At 37.1% G+C, this 19,477-nt stretch overlaps 2 pseudogenes; one reads left to right on the forward strand and one right to left on the reverse strand.

Moving 5' to 3' along the window:
* Positions 1 to 12,807: 12,807 nt before the first annotated feature.
* On the forward strand, positions 12,808 to 12,939 carry LOC122230916 (annotated as a pseudogene).
* A 998-nt stretch (positions 12,940 to 13,937) lies between these two features.
* On the reverse strand, positions 13,938 to 14,104 carry LOC122230924 (annotated as a pseudogene).
* Positions 14,105 to 19,477: the final 5,373 nt, after the last annotated feature.

The raw sequence follows: 19,477 nt of genomic DNA on the forward strand, positions 1-19,477 counted from the left end.
TAATAATTTTACTCTAGAGGCACCTGGGTGGCTCAGCTGGTTGAGTGTCCAACTTCGACTCAGGTCATGATCTCATGGTCCGTGAGTTCGAGCCCCACATCAGGCTCTGTGCTGACAGCTCCGAGCCTGGAGCCTGCTTTGGATTCCATGACTCCGTCTCCCCTCCCCTGCTCATGATCCATCTCTCTCTCTCTCAAAAATAAATAAATATTTTTTAAAGATTAAAAAAATAATAATTTTATTCTCAATTCACCACTGTTTTCCTAAAACCAGATGAATGCGACTAAAAGTTTTGAGATATTAAAATATTTTCATGTTTGCTATATTTTGATAGATATAAAATTATAGGCTGAAATCATTTCCCACTGACACTTAAGGCTCTGTTTTCTTTTAATTTCAAGAATTATAGATGAGATGACTGATGCCAAGTTGATTCTCCTTCTTCTGTGCGTAAACTGGTTTTTTCTTGTGAAAGTTTTTAGTCGATACTTGAAAGTGATGTGTGAGTGGCAATCTATGTACCTATTTTTTTTTACTTTTTCTAGGAAGTTGGTGAAACCCTTCTAATTTGAAGACTTCTGTTTTCTGCCCAGGAAAATCTCCTATCCTGAGTTCTTTGGTAATTCTCTCCTTTCTGTTTCATGAAGGCTCTTTGGAAACCCCTGGTTTTCTGGCCCCATTGTTCCTTTCTGGTGGTTATTCTTCTCCCAACACCATTCGTGTGCATTTTTTTAAGAGTTATTATCGTGACTGAATTAACGGGAGTTCCCTCCTTGCTGAGTCACAGATAGAAACCACACCAGGTGAGTTGTCAAACAAAGGAAACTTTATTTGCAGCAAATAATGAGATCACAGGGAATAAATTCCAAAGTCATGAATCTCTGAGCAAGAGTGAAAGGATTCCTTTTATTTAGACTGATGATGAATACGTAGAAAAGGGGGCCTTGTCATCTTATACAGTGGTGGTATGAGGTAATGCGTGGACCATAAGGAAATGTGCCTATAGGTACAGTTATGTAGATGTACGTGTAAGCTCATATATGTGCATATGTTATGTAAATGGGACTTGTGCTCCTCCTTGGGTGGAGATTTTGGTATTATAATGAGGTAAAAGTCAGTGTTGGTCACTCCATGGGTCACTCCACGGTCCATTTGTACAGGTGTGAGTTGGGGGTTAAGCTCAAACCGGTCTGGGTGGTCTAGGCCACAAGAACTCTTTGTCAGGCCGGTCATTATTGCTTCAAGGATAGGTTTTATATCCACCGGAGGATGTGATGTCAGTCTGGTCTTTCACCAGAATTAAGAGATAAGCTGGAAAGGACAGCTTCAGGAAAAATGCGGGACAAAGGTCAGGTGAGCAGTAAAGGTCAGGTTTTGGGGTCTAGCTTCTGACATTGCGATATGACTCACTGTGCCCTGAGTGCAGTTGGTTTGTGTGAGGGAAACTCATGAACAAAGAAGTATCAATGAGTTCCTGGGATTTTTTTTTTAATTTTAAATTTTAGGTTGTAAAGGTCAGTGTTCATTTTATCAGCATGCAGAGAAAGTCATGATGTGCAGTGGATTATACCTACAGCAATATCTATATCTGCTTCTCTATCTTTGTATATATTTATCTTCACTTATATCTATATCAAATCAATACCTATACATAGTATAGATTTACCTCTATATTTATGGTAGCGGTTTTCAGTTAGGGGTGATGTTGAACCCAGGGGATATTTGACCATCACAATGAGGAAGGTACTATTGGCATAGAGTGGGTAGAGATCGGAGACGTTACTGAACATCCTACATGCACCGGTCACTGTCCCTACAAAGAATTATCCAGCTCACAAGGCCAATAATGCCAACTTTGAGAAACTCTGATCTGGAGAAGTCTTGAGTAAAAATAAAATCTCTTGGTTATTTTTCCCCCACCTAACTATTATATATCTCCTTATTCTTATTTCTGAAAATTCCTCGCTATCATTACAATTCATTCATCTTTTCTGTTTCAGCTAATTCATTATATTTCAGTTTATTTCAACTAAGAACATCTGTACCCAGTGACTTTTTCTATTCATCTTAGAGCATACTGAATAGTGGCACGTATCTCAATGGTTTTGACTGATACTTATTCTTTGGTTCCCTTGCATGCTTGTATCTGAAACAGTACCAAATGTTATTAATATTGAGAAAGTGGAATTGTAAAATATTTATCTCTAAAGACACTACAGTTTCTTTCATAGTTTGAACATCACCATATTTTTCTCCTTGATGTAAACATAGGGGTGAAAAGAATATTTGCAAAAATAAGTAGTATACAAATATGAAGATAGAGCTCAGTGTAAAATTTATAAATATATAAAATTCCTTTGCTTTCAACACTCATGACTGTCGGGGTCTGCCAGGCTGGAAATATTGTGGCCTATTAGCAGCCAAAATGTGTTCTGAACCAGAAAATAATGTTTGATTTGAGGCCAAAATTTTTCCCAAAGAACTTATTTCTGAAATTTGTACTTCTCTAGTAAGTAACAACGTTTCCTGGAGTTAGTGACTATAAGATGTCCTAGCTCCGTGAACTGGCGAAGCCTGCAAGTGTGAGAAAATATGAGCATGAGGAATAGAAAAGTGTTGAGTCTTAATAATAGTTCAAAATCCTGTTCTGCCCTTTATGAAAGAGAAGCAAACACTCCAATGTTCTTGCAGAGATTACTGAAGTTTTTGTGCATCTTTTCTTTAAAATTTTGTATTAAAAATTTAGACCCTGGTCCCTGCTACTTACCTGTTTTTTTAAGTAAATGCTTCAATGATATATCAGAAAACATGTTGTGCCTTAGGTTGGAAGAAACAGAACTCAGTATGGCTCTAACAACCAGGTGCATTTACGGGCTTAAATATCCAGAGGTGGTTCTACCTTCTGGGCGGATTGATTTGGCGTTTTAAGGATGTTACTGCATTCTTGTCCATTTGAAATTCCAGGGTAGGCTTTCTTCTAAGGCAAGTTCCCCAGTGTGTTCCAAGATAACTGTCATTAATCTTTAGTGGGTATGTACGTATGTACTTCATTGGATAGGCGGAGAGAGAGAGAGAGAGAGTTCTAGTAGCTCTCTCAAAGGTCAAGATTTCTTCCTTCTCATTAGCTCCTAGAAAGAACAATTAAGTACGTATACACTGAATAGCATAGGATAGCCTTCTCAAACTTTTGTGTAAATCTGGATGTACATAAGTGTCGTCCCCGGACTCTGTCAAGGTAAAGGTTCTTATTTGGTAGATCTGGGGTGAAGTTGGATAATTTAGATTTTTAACGAGTTTCTGTGGAACATCTATGCTTGTGGTCCTTATGTCTTTCAATTGCTAAGTATTCCTCATGTTCTCTCACTGTCTATAATAATAGCTTTTGATTGACTATTCTAGAATAAAATGGCCATTACTTACTTCAAAGAAAGAAGTTTGCATCTAATACTGCTATGGCTTTTGATGGCTTTTTTTTCTCTCTCTCCATATTGAGACAAAACTTTACAAAGTTGCCTTTAAGCCAAGCAGTACTACCAAAGAACATTTTTAATAAAAAAAAAAAACTTTGAGAAAAGCAATTTAATTTTATTTTTGTAGTCTTTAAACATTTTTATTAGAGTTATTTACGTTTACGACACTGTTCCAAAGAGTTTTCTCAAAGTCGAGGGAAAGCTCTTGTATTTATCTATATTTCATTCTCTCCTTCTCTCTCCTTTATTCACCTTTTTTTTCTACTTTATTTTTGAAAGTTTTTATTTAAATTCCAGTATAGTTAACATACAGTATATTAGTTTCAGATGTGCAATATAATGATTCAACACTTCCGTACAGCACCTGGTTGTCATCACAACAGGTGCCCGTCACCTATTTTCCCTACCCCACCCCCCCATCCACCTCCCCGCTGGTAACCATCAGTTTGTTGTCTAGAGTGAAGAGTCCGTTTTGTGGTTTGCCTTTCTCTTTCTCCCTTTCTTTTCCCTTTGCTCATTTGTCTTGTTTCTTAAATTCCACATAGGAGTCAGAAAAGTAATTTTATTTTTCAATTTTTATTAATGTTTTCAATTTAAATTCAAGTTAGTTAACATATAGTGTAGTCTTAGCTTCAGGAGTAGAACACAGTAATTCATCTCTTATATATGACACCCAGTGCTAATCCAAAAAAGTACCCTCCTTAATGCCCATCACCCATTCAATCCTTCCCCCCCATTCATCTCCCCTCCAGTAACGCTGTTTTTTCTCTGTATTTAAGAGTATCTTATGATTCACCTCCTTCTTTGTTTTTATTTTATTTTTCCTTCCTTTCTCCTATGATTCTCTTTGTGTTTCTCAAATTCCATTACCGATTGAAATTATATGATATCTCTATTTCTCTGACTTATTTCACTTAGCATAATACACTCTAGTTCATCCACGTTATTGCAAATGCAATATTTCATCATTTTTGATTGCCAAGTAGTATTCTATTATATCTATATACCACATCTCTTTTATCCATTCATCAGTCAGTGACTATTTGGGCTCTTTCCATAATTTGTCTATTGTTGATAGTGCTATTATAAACATTGGGGTACATGTGCCCCTTTGAATTAGCATTTTTGTATCCTTTGGATAAATACCTAGTAGTGCAATTGCTGGGTTATAGGTTAATTCTATTTTTATTTTATTTTTTTGAGGAACCTCCATACTGTTTTCCAAAGTGGCTGTACCAGTTAGCATTCCCACCAACAATGCAAAAGAGTTCCCCTTTCTACACAGCCTCACCAATATCTGTTGTTTCCTGAGTTGTTAATTTTAACCATTCTGACAGGTATGAGGTGGTATCTCTTTGTGGTTTTGATTTGTATTTCCCTGATGATAAGTGATGTTCAGCATGTTTTCATGTGTCTATTAGCCATCTGGATGTCTTCTTTGGAAAAGTGTCCATTCAGGTCTTCTGCCAATTTCTTCATTGGATTATTTGTTTTCACAATACTGTGGTATCGGCACAAAAAAGACACATAGACTAATGTAATCAAATATGGAACCCAGAAATGGACCTACAAATATATGGCCAACCAATCTTTGACAAAGCAGGAAAGAGTATCCAATGGAAAAAGACAGTCTCTTTAGCAAATGGTGCTGGTAGAACTGGACAGTTCTGCCATGCAGAAAATGAACCTGGACCACTTAATGGATCACTTACCAGAAAATGAACCTGGTACATGCAGAAAAATGAACCTGGACCACTTTCTTACACCATACACAAAAATAAACTCAAAATGGATGAAAGACCTAAATGTGAGACAGGAAACCATCAAAATCATAGAGGAGAAAACAGGCAACAATCTCTTTGACCCAGACTGCAACAACTTCTTATGTGATATGTCTCCAGAGGCAAGGGAAACAAAAGCAAAAATGAACTATTGGGACTCATCAAGATAAAAAAAAAAAACAACTTCTGCATAGCAAAGGAAACGACAAAACTAAAAGGCAACCATCGGAATGGGAGAAGATATTTGCAAATGACATATCAGATAAAGGGTTAGTATGAAAAAAGTAATTTTAAAAGACAATTCCCACATGATTTCTTATTGTCATTTGTTTGAAAATTGTACTAGAGATAAAAGAAAATATCAAGGAAATATTTTCCCAGATTTCAAAATACATTGATAAAAATGCTACTCTAACATGTAGTGTTTTGAATAAATCACTCACTCCATTTTGGTATAAATTTGTAATCTTGACACTAGGAAATTATTTTAGAAGCAAATAAAAACTACAGCTTAGCCTTTTCTGAAGTGCTGTATCACAGTTGTGACCCAAAGAAAGAATTGAGGACATTCTAACAGAGGATTCTTTAAGTTCCTCTTCAAAGAATGTGCATTTGCTAATTACCCAAATTTACCTCACAGTAAAAAGTATAATGTTCATTAGAAAAGTCACAGACTGGGGCACCTGGGTGGCTCAGTTGGTTAAGGGTCCGACTTTGGGTCAGGTCATGAGTTTGAGCCCTGCTTTGGGCTCTGTGCTGACAGCTCAGAGCCTGGAGCCTGCTTCAGATTCTGTGTCTTCTCTCTCTCTGCCCCTCCCCCGCTCACACTCTGTCTCTCTTTCAAAATAAATAATCATTAAAAAAGTTTTTTTAAATAAGAAAAATAAGAAAAGTCACCGAAAATTTCATATTGAAGTTTGAGTATCTCCTCTGCTGTAAGTTTTTAGTTAAAAGCTACCATAAGTTGTGGTTATTCCTTTTTTGAAATTGTTCATTGACTTTTCAGAGCTCGAAACACACATTGCCATTAAATTTCTTCGTTTATATCCTGTATATTATATGACCTTCCTATACTTCTGATTTCACTGATCATTCCTTCTCTTCTCTCTCAAAAATTGTTCCACAGAAAAACCTAATTTCTTGACAACTGATCTTTGTGATCTCCAGTCATTCATTCATATGTCCCTCTTCCCCCCACTGTCTTCCCAAAGTTCACACTTTATCCCTCCATTGGCCTTTCTCTTTTCCTTCTTGGAGTATGCCCATATTTCAAAACTTATTGAAATCTCTATTACACTCAAGGTTATGGCAATCTTTCCTCCATCAACATTTGTAATACTACCTTGTAGAACACATGAATTAATCATGAAGTCCATTGTATCCTTTTTATACTATTGCCTTATAACATTTAATTCATTCATTGTTTTTTAATATGTATAGGTTATACCATTTGTCTTTCGCTAGCATCTTTCTCTATCTGTCTATCTAAAGAGAGAGATAGATCTATATAGATACAGATATATCTAGACATAGATATAGAATATCTCTATAGATAGATAGATACATAGATAGATGATAGATAGAGATAGTGTATGTATATATATATATATATATATATATATATATATATATGTCGGTATATACATACGTGTGTGTCACTCAAAATATATTGAGCTGGTTTGCTATATTAAAAAAACTATTACAAATTGAACTACTATATTTTGGAAAAAATAGTTGCAACAAGTATTATCTAAAGAATATTTTCTTTACTACATTGTTGAATGCTTATCCTGGAATAAGAAATATAAATGTTTCCTCATGTCAGGAGAAAAAAATTTAAATCTGAACATGGAATTATCTATTCAAAAATTTATGTTACATTGGTGGATTACTTAGTTTTTCAGAAGAATTTAGAACTAAGAAGGATTTACTTTTGTGATCTCTAATTTACATGAGCCAAATTACACTAAGGTTGGTTAAGAAGACAAGATAATTTCCAGGGATGTTTCAAAATATTTTAATGAGCCTCTTCCTGTTTTAAAAACTACAATCTTGGATATATATTCGGGTTTCTTTCTTATTCTGTTCATAAATTTTGCACTTTTTCACCTATTAAGTTTTTACAAAGTTCAAAAAGTGGCCAAATGTACCTTCTGGCCAAGTACAAAAGCACGATGGGAGGTTCTTGGTGCTCCAATACTCCACAGTCTGAATTTACATGAGTTTCATCCTACCAGTATATCATGAGACAGAGGCTTTTATAATTATTCTACCAGAATTTTGTCACTTTGGGTGCACGCTAGCATCACCTGGAGAGCTTATAATAAAATACTAAAACCCAAGAATTATTATACAGCAAATAAATCTAAGTTTCAGTGGGTTGGAGTGTTCAAAAATAAAGATTTTTAAATACTTCAAATGATTCAAGTGTATGGTCAGGGTTAAGATTAATTGACTTGGGGAATGACCATTGGGTAAATATCTTAAAGATTCTTACATATGGTGTGCAGCCCACTATTTGTACTATTATTCAGGGCCTACAAACGTTAGGGGGAGGCTTGCCTTTTCTCTCCCGTGGATCTTTACTTCTGATCTGAGCAAAGAATGGGCTTTAATGCTTAGCCATTAAAACATAATTTTAATCCTAGGAACTTTCTTGCTTCTAACAGCAAGGTGAGTTTTCTCTTTGCCTGGAGACTGTTTACTACCTACTAGTAGGAGATTCCAACTTTTTTTTTCCATTTTATGTCATTTGTATTTCTATGGATTGAATTCAATGTTATGTGCCCTCCACGATACACTCTGGTAACTACAATCCACCCAGGTGAAGTTAAATTCTCAGCAGGTCCCAAAGTTTGCTTTCCCTGGGGATGTCTTTACTTAGTCAGAAAAAGCGAACAAAGATCTCCCCTTTTCTTCCATCAAGAATGGGTCATTACAGCATGCAAGACTTTTGGTAAGAGTTTGAGCAAGACTTTCGGTAAGAGTTTGACTTCTCTTTTAGTTTTTCCATTGACAGAGAATATGCAGGCAACGACAACAACACTACCTGCTCTCCTTCACTAGTTATCTCTCATTGCAAAAGAATGTACTTTTAATAGAGTTAAAGGTAAGAGAACCAGGGCAGAATGATTTCCTGGAAGCCAACTTAAAGAGTTTCCTTTTCTTTCACATCATTTCATTTCAACTCTTCGCTTGGAAGAGGTTCTTTAAGTTCTTTGCTAGTACTCAGAACTAAAATAATGCCATAAAGAAGACTTGATGAGAGAACATTTTGTTAATTTCAATAAAATAAGTATTTTTGTTTCTATCCATCCTATTGTAATTGTAGCCCTCTTCACTTTTCCAGGACTCCACGTCATAAATTATCCCCTTATGACTTCAAGCGCTCCCTTATTATTGACTTTTTTCCTTGGCATGTATAGATTTTTCCTTTCACAGTAATAGAGAAAACAGTAATCTTGTACTCTGTGCTCCACATCCAGCCACCTTTCTGCACTTCTTCTCCCTCTAAACGCCAAGAATAACAAATCTACAATCCGTGCTCATGATTTCCACCTCCTTTTTCTTCCCATCGAATTCTCCATGTGTTGTAACTTGACTTCCATCCCAAAGATTTCTCTAAGTCTGCCTTAATTATCTCCTTAGGAACCCCCTTTGCATCCATCCAAGTTCTTATCTAACTTGGTCCCTTGGGCATTTAACAATATTCTTTTGCAATCCTTTTCTTAGTTCCTTTGACTCTAATCACACTTATTTTCATTCTGTTTCTCTAATCCTTTCTGTCCCTACTCCTTTCAGGCACTGCTATCTCTCTCCAAGGCTTGAAAAGTGCCATTCCATAGAATCTGTTTTTACATTTTTCTCTTCTCAATTTTCACACATCCCTAAACAATTCCTTCCATGTTAGTTCCTTGACCTATCATCTGCATCACAATGACTTTAATATTGAATTGACTATAAAAATGTGTTTTTTATAGGATACTCCAATCAAATCATCGAAAGCCAAATTCATCCCCCTCCTGTTGTCATTCACTCAAACATTTGGTCAATAAATAATTATTGAACATCTTCTTTTGTGAGGTATTATTTTAAGTGTGATGAAAAGAACCATAAGCAAAAATGCCAATGTCTAAGTTCTAACACAAATGGAGCAGAAAGAGTACTCGAGTAACTGGGAGAATAGTGTGATAAAGGGAAGATTGTAGGATGTTCACAACTGAAAGGGAACATTTGAAGTGTGATTTTGTTGAGGATAAACTTGAAATGTTGAGGATACAACCAAGCAGAGGAGTCTTGTAGGGAGTTAAATGTCAGTTTGGGGTTCAGGAGAGAGACCTTAGTTGTACATAATAAATAAGAGGGGCTCAGGACTTAGATAATAAGATTCATGACATTGAATAAAAGCATCAAGGAGGTCATTGTAGATACAGAATGTCAGAGGTCTATTGAAGTCTTTGGAAAAACCAACATTTGGATATTAGGGAGATGGAAATAGAACAGCAAAAGTCAGTGGAAGGTAAGAGAACCAGGGCAGAATGATTTCCTGGAAGCCAACTTAAAGAGACATTTCAAGAAGGAGGGAATAGCGCTTACTCTTGGAAATCCAATTAATATTTTGAAGAAGGTAATTCTAAGCATTTCTATTTGTACTGATGTCTGGATCATAGCCACATATCGGGTGAAATGTGGAGGTGCTACCTTTGGGGCAAAGGTTAAAGGAAAGGTGGAAGACAAAGCCACCTAAAAATATTTTTAGGCTAACAATCCATGTACATAAAGAACAAAGTAACTTTCAAAGTCAACATGGACCTCATTCAAATGTAGGTTTTTGCTTTTTTAGAAGGAAATATGTAAATCAGGGGGGAAAAAACTAAGAACTTCTAGTAAACTTGGCTTTAAGATTAAATTTAAAAACCCCATTATTTTTAAAAGGGAAATAAATATTACCCCATCATGGCAGAACATTTTAATTGATTCTACATTTACTATCATCAACGTGGAGGGAAGATTTATATCTATTATTGGAAATGTATTTATTTATTAAATCATTATGCTTTCTGTTAATTCAATATTTGGTGGTTAGGTGAAGCAAGTTCTGATAAGTATAAAGAACACTATTACTCTCTTCCTTAGTAGATTCACATATTCACCCTCTGCATACTCATGGAAGTTTCCTAAAACCATTTGTTGTGCATGATTGAATTGGAAATTTCTTTCTGCTTTGTCTTTTACTTTCTAAAGAAAGACATGCAGATGAATCTTAGGACTGAAATGACTTTTCTATGAATTATAAGGTGTCCCTGGTAACTGAAGATACAGACTTCTCATCTTCTAGCAGATGATGCCTTTAACTGAGTTATTTTGCAGAAGAGGGATGTTCACAAGATTAAAAAATATAGTTAGAAATTAGTTAGGTTTGAGTGTCCTTTGGTGATTTAGAGTCAGAGACCTTCTCATGACTTCCTTAACATCCGTAACACTGTCCCTTGATTGTGGGTTTGGCTTCTGGCTTTGTCCAGCAAAGCCGAGGACAGCAGAAAAAGATTACTCAAGACTCTATGTAAGTCAAGAGAACTGAGAGGGAGGCTACGGGAAGTCTCCCTGAGCCGCTCTCAAGCTCCTCCATTTATTAAGCATACGTTTAGGGAAACATTGTGCAATATGTCAGGGGGCTATGTGCTAGTAAGAAAGTATAGAAAGCATGCAGAAAAACAAGTTAAGGCATTCCCAAGACTACAAAAGAGCAGATGAAGAAAGCAGGGTGGAAAACAAGATAAGATATTCCATATGATAACGTGGTCTGAGGAATTCATGAGCACAGGCAGGACCCAACCCCTAGATATACATTGACTAGATAAGCGAAGCATGGCCCGTTGTTTTCAGCAAGGCCAGAAAGCAGTGTTCTGCTTTGGAATGCATTCCCTATAATCTCCTAACCCAGGACATGGCTATTTGATTTCCCACGTAAGATGCCTTCCCGCCCCCCGCCCCAGATCTTCACACATCCTTCGCATAGCCTGTGTTTTAAGGTAGAATAGGAGTGCCAGAACTGAGCTACCTGGCCTACTACAATTTGATAAATTGTACACAATTTATATAATTGTACAACTTGATAAAGACCACAAGGCTTTACCAAGGGTCAGCAAATGAGACTGGAGAAGACATTCTAGAATAGCATGTTCTCTCTTTGTACCTTTTTAGGAGGTGTTGGGTAGAAATATGAATCCTGCTATGATTATTTTGCCTCTTGGTAGGAAGTGAGCCTTAGGACAAGACTCGTAGAAGACAGAGGAGACTAATTAAAAAATCCTGCTTGCTGGGATACCTGGGTGGCTCAGTAGGTTAATTGAGTGTAATTTAGGATCAGACCAGAGTAGTCAACTTTTGTCTCCACGAGAGTATTGTTTACAACTTGGCCATCCCCTGCCTATTAACTGTTTCCCTATTTCAACCAAGAAATTTTCACAGCATCCAACAACCCAAATGAACATTCAAATTTCATAATAAGCATAGACTACTTATGTACATGCAAGTTTGTTACAGATGAGGATAAACAATAAATTACCCATGACCACAGGGTTTGAGTGTGATCAATTTTTAAATTTTGTGTGAAAAGAAGTATTTAGAAGTTCTTTTTGAATTTGTTTATTTATCAGATTGGTGCTTGGGAAGAAAAAAATAAACATGCCAATAAAATTATTTTTCATCTATTAAATAGGGTGAGGAAATAAATATATAATAAATGAAAAAAAATTAAATCCACTTTCTTGGAACAACACATTTAAAACATTTAACATACAGTTAGAAACATATATATATATATATATATATAGAGAGAGAGAGAGAGAGAGAGAGAGTTTGTTTAATGCTTAATGTTAAAGAAGACGCTCATATTTTTTAAAATGAATATTTATGTTAAATACCAGATATCTTTTAGATAACTGACATTAATACTTTTTCTTTGCTTTTGTTACATCTATTGTGATTATTTACATGCAATGATTAAAAGTTAGCATAGCATAAACCCAGATCCAGTGTACCAGTATTTCCTAACTTGGTGAAAATATGAATCACTCAAAAAATGACTCACATATAATTATACATTCTTTGGCAAAATAAATATGTTCTTGGAAATTTCAAGAGGTTTTAAATAGGATTTCCATTATTTAATGAATCAAAATATATTGCATGCCAAAGTGTTAATTATGATATCATATTGTATCAAATTAGGATGCATCCAGAGTAGTGACAGGCAAACATTTTATGCAAAGAGATAAATAATAAATATCCTAGCTTTGTGATTCATAAGGTCTCTGTTGCAACTAAATGCTATTTCAGCCCTGAGTGCGGTCAGAGACAATAGGTAAATTAATGGGATTATTGTGTTTCATCAAAGCTTTACAGGCTCTAGGTTGGATTTGATCCATAGTCCACTGTTTTGCTGACCTCTGATCTAGATTTTTAAAATATGTAGTTTCCTGATTCCTAATTAGACAGATGTATTCACTATTCCTTAAGTAACACATATTTATTTATTATGTACACTAATAATCAGCTTTGCGCAGTGGCAGTATCGTAGCCAATGAGGTTTATCCGAGGCGCGATTATTGCTAATTGAAAACTTTTCCCAACACTAATAATCTACATATATGTGTCAATATGATTTTCTAATATTTTTTGTAAAGTAAAAGTAATATCACAAAGGTTAATCAGAATGATCCTATTATCATCAAAAGTTAAGCCTGTCATTTATTTGGGACTAAACATATAAAGAAAGGAAAAATGGGGCACCTGGGTGGCTCAGTCGGTTAATTGTCTGACTTCAGCTCAGGACATGAACTTGCGGTTTTTGGGTCCGAGCCCTGCGTGGGGTTCTGTGTTGAGAGCTCAGAACCTGGAGCCTGCTTCAGATTCTGTGTCTCCCTCTCCCTCTCTGCTCCTCCCCACTCATTCTGTGTCTCTCACGTTCACAAAAATAAATAAACATCACAAAATTAAAAAAGAAAAAAGAAAGGAAAAAATATTTTAGTGAATTCATGAAATCCATCTTTATGAGACTTCACATGTTTGTCAGAATTCTATTTCTAATAAATATTCTTGTGACATTTCATTTGATACTTTTAACAGTTCTAGGCTAGCATATATTAGCATAGTAAATGTTAATACAGCAAATGTGAATATATTTTAGGTCGGGTCTTAGAAAGTCTTATCTATTCACGCGATCATCATGAAGTTTTAACTTCAGTGTTTAATCATTATTATTAATGTCAACTTGTATAAAAATTTCTATAATGGAAATATACTTGGAGCATGCACTACCTTATCTTTTTATCTCACATTTGCCATCAAAACTGATCATATTAAACAAAGCGATCCAGAGATAGCTGCAATAAGTGAAGAGCTTGGAAAGTGTTGCTTCATTATTACAATAAGAAAAAGCTTAATGGACTGAAAATTAATCACTTTTCTTGGATTTATCAGAGTTAAGATAGCAGACCCAAACACGACCTTCTAACATGAAGAGACAGCAAATCTGAGAGTCACAGCCTGGGTCTCCTTATCTGGGGCCTCTGCTGCTCGAGCCATTACCCGGTAGGAACACTTGAATGGGAATTTTTATAAATTGTTGGACGCTGACTGTATATTAGCGTAAGAGTGAGAGACTCCTGTGGGCATGGTCATGGTGGTGGGTTACTTCCAGAAACCTTACCAGGCTCTAAGGGTAATGAGTCAGGAAGGATTACAGGTGGCTCTGGCAAAGAGAGAAGAGAAGAGCCATTAGATTTCAATTAGCAATAATCGCGCTTTGGATAAACCTCATTGGCTACGATACTGCCACTGGGCAAAGCTTTAGGAGCCATTAGAAACCCCAAGACTGTTCTTCCATAACAAAGGACTACTCTCCATCCTTAAGAATTTCTCCGGAGTCCTATCTAACCTATGGGAATGCACTTCCTTAACTCTAGCCCCCTCTAGTCTTCAGGTTTCACCCCGGGGTTGGGGCAGGGGTGGGGGGGGCAGGGGGAGAAGCCAATAAACACTCGTGAAAGTCAGTTCAAGGATTCAGGCCAAGTGAAATACTGACATAAGACTATAGAATACTTCCCTTCCTCAGCATCCTGCCCTGGCAGCAACAGGGCTCCAGGTTAATAACAGTGGATTACAGATGAAAGGGTTGCAAGACAAAGACTCTAGCTAACAAAGTGCCTTTAGCAAATCTCAGAGACAACAGAGGAGACAAAACAAGACAGGAGAGGGATTTGAAGCTTCTGGCACTTACACCTATGGCAAATATTAAACAAACAGAACTCTGAACCAGATTAGCATAAACCATTACACAAAGGCCTATTTACTCAATACATCGTGTCCAGATGTCAACAAAAGAATTACAAAGTATGCTAAAGGGTGAGGAAAAACACAGTCCAAGAGACAAGGCAAGCGTCAGGAACAGGCCAATATGAAACAGATGTTAAAATTAGTATACAGGGGCTTTAAAATAGCCATGATTAACACGTGATGGACACTAATGCAAAAAGTTGACACCATGGAAGTCGAGATGGGTGATGTCAGCAAACAGATGAAAACACTAAGAAAGAACTAAGATGGAATGTTAGAAAAGAAAGACACTGCAACAGGTAGAAGAATGTCTTTGATCATCTTCTCAATAGACCGGACACAGCTGAGAAAAAAATCAGTGAGCTGGAATACACGACCATAGAAACATCCCAAACTGAAATGCAGAGAGGAATAAGGAAGAAGAATAGGAAAAGGAATAAGAAAGAGAGGCAGAAAGAAATACAGAGAGACAGACAGAAAGAACAAAGGGAAAAAAAAAATGAAGGAAAAGACAGTATCTAAGAGCTAAGGGACAATTTCAAAAGAATCAATGTGTGAGTGATTAGAATACCAAAAAGGGAAGAAATAAAATGCTATTTGGTTGTCTCCCAATGTAGTATGCATTAGAAATTATGAACCCACTGTGCATGATTACTAGAATTGAACAATTAAATAATTTTTTCCAGTGGAATCCAGATTTCTTTTTGTTCAAGTGGGAAGCTACAGATGACCAAGGAGAGAGGCCAGAATGCTCCATTTAACAATGGATCTCATTTGTGTACGTCACTATGAACTCGTCATGTGTAGTTTAATACAGTTATAGATGTTAACATATAGACATATTTAAGGATCTGTGTATATACACCTTATACTATATGCACATATGTTTTCCTGTTCTGTCCGCTAAGACAGCCAAGAAGTCAAGACACTCAAGTAGCAATGAACACGCCTAGCTCCTAGATATTCATTTCTAATTCTAATCTCCAACAAAATAAATCAGGGTTCCTTAGATAAACGGCTAATGTTAGGACGGGAGCAAGAAATATACAAGATCAGCCTGAGTATTTTGTAGTTTTAGAAAGTAAGAGAGTACACAACATACACACACACACACACACACACACACACACTTCACAATGATTTGGGCATATTAAAGTCACCAACTGAAAAAACTCCTTATCAAGCAAACCGTAAGACACTCAACTATAGAGAACAAACTGAGGGTTGATGGAGGGAGGTGGGCGGGGGGATGGGCTAAATGGGTGATGAGTATGAAGGAGGGCACTTGTTATGATGAGCATTGCATGTTACATGTAAGTGATGAATCACTAAATTCTACTCCTGAAACCGATATTACACTATATACTAACTAAATAAAATTTAAATAAAAATCTGAAGACAGGGGCGCCTGGGTGGCTCAGTCGGTTGGGCGACCGACTTCGGCTTAGGTCATGATCTCGCAGTCGTGAGTTCGAGCCCCGCATCGGGCTCTGTGCTGACAGCTCAGAGCCTGGAGCCTGTTTCAGATTCTGTGTCTCCCTCTCTCTCTGACCCTCCCCTGTTCATGCTCTGTCTCTCTCTGTCTCAAAAATAAATAAAGGTAAAAAAAAATTTTTTTAAATCTGAAGACAAAAAAAAAAAGAAAGAAAAGAAAAAGGAAAACCTTCCTCACACCAAAGCTAGAAAAAGGAATACTGGATTATGACCCAAAGTATAAAATAAAGATCCATGAGTCCATAGTTTTATAAATAAAGATCCAAGTAAACGGGAGAGAAGAGACAAATCCCTCATGCTGAAGAATTTCAAATAATGTATGTGTTTACACTGGCTTCATGGTAGCTCAGCGTAATCCCCACTTATGGGTGGGTGGCACATACTGAGTTCTTTCCCGAAGGCGCAGGATGGAAAGAGTGAGAAAAACAGCTCCAAGATGTATGCACCTGCGGGCGCCTGGGTGGCTCCGTTGGTTAAGCGGCCGACTTCGGCTCAGGTCCTGATCTTGCGGTTTGTGAGTTCAAGCCCCGAGTAGGGCTCTGTGCTGACAGCTCAGAGCCTGGAGCCTGTACGGATTCTGTGTCTCCCTGTCTCTCAGCCCCTCCCCTGCTCATGCTCTGTCTCTCTCTGTCTCTCAGTAATAAATAAATGTTAAAAAAACTTTTTTAAAAGAGGTATGCACCTGTCAAGCAGCACCTCGGCCAGGTGATCAAGAACAATATCAACACTGACAAGTTATATTAATATGGGTATACGCTTACCAGGGTAAATACACACCCTTGATATGATGTAATGAAAATAGCAGCTTACCTTTGTGGTCTTCCTCTGAGACACCCATAACCACCATCTAATCGTGAGAAACATACCAAATTCCAATAAAGAGGCATCCTGCAGCTTACTTCACCAGTACTCCTCAAAACTGTCAAGGTCATCACAAACAGAAGTCTGAAAAACTGTCATAACCAATAGGATCCTAAAGAAACATGACACCTGAATACAATGTGTTGCCCACGATGTGCTCCTAGGGCAGATAAAGGACATTAAATAAAAGCCACGGGAATATGAAAAAGTATAAATGTTAGTTAATGATTATGTAAATATTGGTTGCTTAATTGTAACAAGCATACCATACTAATATAAGATGTTAGTAATAGAGAAATCAGGGTGTGGGGTTATGAGAACTCTCTACACAATCTTCATAATTCTTCTGTAAATCTAAAATAGCTCTAAAAAGTAAAAGGTATTATAAAAATCAAAGCATCAAATAATGTGCTTCATCATTAAGATTTAAGACGATTTAAAATGTTAAGGCAATTACATTCATAAATGTATCTCTTCAGGGTCATTTCTTAAAATTTTCTCTTTTAATGTTTATTTATTTTTGAAGAACAGAGAGAGCATGAGTGGGGAAAGAGCAGAGAGAGGGAGACACAGAATCTGAAAGCAGGCTCCAGGCTCTGAGCTGTCAGCACAGAGCCCGACGAGGGGCTCAAACTCATGAACCGTGAAATCATGACCTGAGCCGAAGCTGGACGCTTAACTGACTGAGCCACCCAGGCACGCCAGTATTCAGTGTCATTTCTTATCGTTACTTATGTGCTTGTCATGTTTGCTCACCAGTGATGCTCAGCTTAACATTATCCTCTTTGACATGCCCTCTCTCCTCATTAAAATAAAATGAGTCCCACAATTTAAAGCTGCTGCCAAAATGCTACTTAATGATATTGACAAGTGCCCTCAGTATGCTAATAACCTTCTCTTATATATCACTAACTTCCTCAAAATACATCCCAAGGATTTGTATTATTAACCGTAAAGTCTTACATTGCTCTCTGAACTACATGAATACAGGTGATGTTTATTTCTGTGCTTAAATGTTAGGCTGAGTACTGCTTTTACATCTCCCCATTAAACCTCCTGGTCTCACAAAGAGCAGATTTTGTAGTTTTTCTACAAAAATCAAACCAGCAGTAGTGGAAAACAGCTCTGTTTAATACCTAAATATATGTGTTTTTTCTCTTTTTTTGGAAGTATATTTATTTATTTTGAAAAAGGGACATCAGGGAGGGGCAGAGAGAGAGAGAGAGAGGAAGAGAGAAATCCAAGCAGGCTCCATGCTGTCAGCACAGAACCCACAAACTGTGAGATCGTGACCTGAGCTGAACCCAGGAGAATAAAGGGTTTTCAATGATTCTCCTTGTGTCTGAAAATATTGCTTGATATTTTAAGGATCTAATGAAACAACGACTAAATTCCTCACGTTTGGAGATGGTAGGGCAGAAGAGAGGGGGGAAAAAAACCCTTTACATTCTCACTGAATTCTTGTTCTTGAGGAAATACATGAATTTGTTTTCTCATTGGCTTTGGTGGTGGTGGTGAAGGCGATAGTGATGTTGGTACTGATGGGAGGAAAGATGATGATATTGACGCTACTGCTATTGATGGGGGCAATGTGATGGTGGTGATGATGGCTGTATTCTTGGGCCGGTGGTTGCGTGGATATTGGTAATCGTGGTGGTAGGTATTGTTTTGGAGTTGGTAGAGGAAATATGTGAAAAAAGGAGCAAAATTCCTACATGCTCTTGGGGCATGCAATCTAAAACTCACAAAGTATTGGCCTTGAAGGGAGGTGATGTGGTTGATGAGGCAGTTCTCAGAACATGATTGTTGGGTGTAGTTGCGTTGCAAACTTGGGCTCTGGAATTTCCTTAACAGCCATGCGTTGCTCTCAGTGTCCTTGGCCAACAATGGGCAATATGGCTATATAGTACAAGACTCATGTGTTCACATTTTCCAGGGACTCCCCTAGTACCATTTGGTCTATTTACTACTCCGGGACAAGACATTAGGGATTAAAAAATAAAAATTGGGACAGTTTCCTCTAAGTACATTGACAGTTAACCTTTTTTAAGCTTAGCGTATGTATCTTGGAGGAGAGAGAGAGGGCCAGGATGCTCAGATGCTTATACGAAATGAAATTCCTCTCAGTCTAAAGCGTTTCACCAGGCGGTCACTAACTTGCAGGTGTGCAATACCACAGGATTCACAAACACTCGATTAAACAAATGTAAGGAAAATCCCTTGGCAATGTTACAGCTTTTCTACATCTGATGGGGAGGTGGTAAGGTCGCTAAGACGTGAGATTTAAATGGTAAAAATCAATGATAGAGGGCAGCGTAAACAAAAACAAACGTGCACACCAAAATCTAGGACCTACACTTTGGAAAATCAAAATGCCGTTGAAGCGCATAAATGCTCTAAGTCTCGTTCAAAAACTGAAATGACTGACTCTCAAATGTGGATAACCTTGTAACACTTTGGGGGATATTTTTCAGCATATGTTTAGCATCTTACAGTTTAAAGCAAGTTAGAAATAAGGGTGCCTGGGTGGCG

Source organism: Panthera tigris, chromosome C2 (assembly GCF_018350195.1).
Source record: "Panthera tigris isolate Pti1 chromosome C2, P.tigris_Pti1_mat1.1, whole genome shotgun sequence".
In the NCBI taxonomy this organism is placed as follows: domain Eukaryota; kingdom Metazoa; phylum Chordata; class Mammalia; order Carnivora; family Felidae; genus Panthera; species Panthera tigris.